The sequence below is a fragment of the Phaethon lepturus genome, unplaced genomic scaffold, assembly GCF_000687285.1.
Source record: "Phaethon lepturus isolate BGI_N335 unplaced genomic scaffold, ASM68728v1 scaffold16031, whole genome shotgun sequence".
Classification (NCBI taxonomy): Eukaryota; Metazoa; Chordata; class Aves; order Phaethontiformes; family Phaethontidae; genus Phaethon; species Phaethon lepturus.
In genome coordinates, this window is record NW_010519965.1 from 1 (window position 1) to 2,122 (window position 2,122).

Genomic DNA, 2,122 nt, shown 5'->3' on the forward strand with positions numbered 1-2,122 from the left:
GTCGCACGGTCCCGAGCCGAGCGTTGCTTGAGGTGTAGCCCGTTGTTGACAGAGGTAAAGCTGTTGAAAATCTGCTTCCCCCCCGCCTCCCCGAGAACATGGCTGATTCGGGTTAAGGTGGTTTTGTTTGCTGGAGTTGGGTGGTGACATTAGGTGCTTTAGAGAACATTTTCCGTCATTCCGGGAAATCCCCATTTTTCTACTGTGTACAGCCTCTGTTTCTACGTGAAAGTGACATACTGGACTGAAGAATTTGTCGTTATTTCTTAGTTGCAGCGCTTGCGTCAAGTGGGGCACACGGGGCACTCAGACGGTTTGAATTTGAGGACACTCTTCTACCGGTGCAGGCAAAGCCTCAAATAAGTGAATAGCATTCAGTCACTGTGAGTGTCTCTGTCACTCCAGGTTTGCCATTCTTAAAAGCAGTAAAAATCCCTGACAAAAATTGCAACTGAGCAGATCTCATTTCTTGAACACCAGTAATTCTGGTAGCTACAAACACTTTGTGATCTTCAGCTGCATTACATGGAGAAATAGGTGTTCTAGGGCTGTACCTCGACACTGCCATTTGTTCAGGCTGGACAACTTTATCTAACTCCAAACAATATAAAGAAGAAAAAAAAAAGCCCAGTACCCTTTTTAAAAATGATTGTTATGGTTGTGTCATGAAATCTATGGTATGTTTTATTGTATGATTAAGTACTTAAGCCTGATTATTACTTGGAAGCGTCTCTTCCAATGTCATTTTACACTAGATTGAAAAAGGAAGTATGTTCTCAAAAGCTAAATTGACGCTATCAGCTGAAATACTAATGTCGGAATTCAAACTGTCTGATTACAGTACATTTACTGTACTTTTATTTCTGTTGCAGTTTCACTGTTGTATTAAAAAAATCAAGCAGGCTTATTAATTCTTTCAACTATTTAGCAATGATCAGCTGTTGGAAAGACTTTGAAGTCTTTTTGAAGTACTAGTGGTTATAGAAGGTATCTTCCAAACTAACTTTTTCTTCCACTATTCAAAGGCCAATCTGCATACTGTTGGCGATACAGTAAGCTTTGGCCTTGTGAAGATGTGTCATTTCTAGCTGTGTAAGAACACTGGACAGTGATGTTTTGTCAGCTGGGTGATTTATAGCAAGAATTACTAGTAATATTGTTGTGCATTTTTCATGGACCAGATTTGTCATGTTCCTGCATTTCACTTCTTTGAGCAGCTAACGATGTTTCTAATGTTAGCTCACAGCAGCCGTTCTGGTGGTAGTTGCAGTGGTGCGATGTCTTACAGGTGAAGTATGTAGTGAGTAATCTTCTCCACGAGGTATAGTAGACCATCAAGTGATCTTTGCTCTGTTTATCACGGCATGCACAAACATTTTCCTATTAATTTTATAAAATGCATGATGACATTTACCACTATTCTTTTCACAGTCAGTACTGAGGTGTTTTGGTGAATTATAAGTGCATAAATAATACTTACATTCAGCTCGTATGATTACTCTGAAAGTCAGCAGTTAGTGTATGAGAAGCATACAGGACAAAATTAATTTTTGGCTAGTAGAAGGTTGAGCACATAATATAGCATTAGGTCTCATTTTTCAGTGGAATAGATCAATCTGAGAAATTAATTGAATGTGTATTTTTGCATTTTGTGGAAGTTGAAGTAATTTCTGTGTAATCTGTAAAGTCTTTGGCTTTAAAAGTGCTGCATAAACTGTTTTAGATGAAAATGTAATGGAAATTTTCTCACACAAAATGGCTGGGGAAGTCTTTGACAAAGACAGCTAAGATTCAGTTGCTCAGAAGCAATTTTAGGGGAGCAGGTACTTGTAATTATTCTCTCAGTTGTTTTGCTTTATTCCAGCCGTATTTTTCAGTCTTCCTGCAACAGACCCAGACCTGTTTGTTCTGAGGGAGTCTTTCATTCTAGCCTTTTCTCCCAAGCTCAAAGAGGGCCCATGTTTCTTTACGACTCAAATGTGAGGCACTCTCTGTCTTTCTTTCTGTATTTTTAGTATCCCAGAAAAAAATGAGCAGCGTAATAGGAGGGTCTTTTTTGGTTTAGCTATAAAGTTAATTTTTGTTAATTTGCTAGGTCTCTTCAGGTTGAATTCTGTAGGGC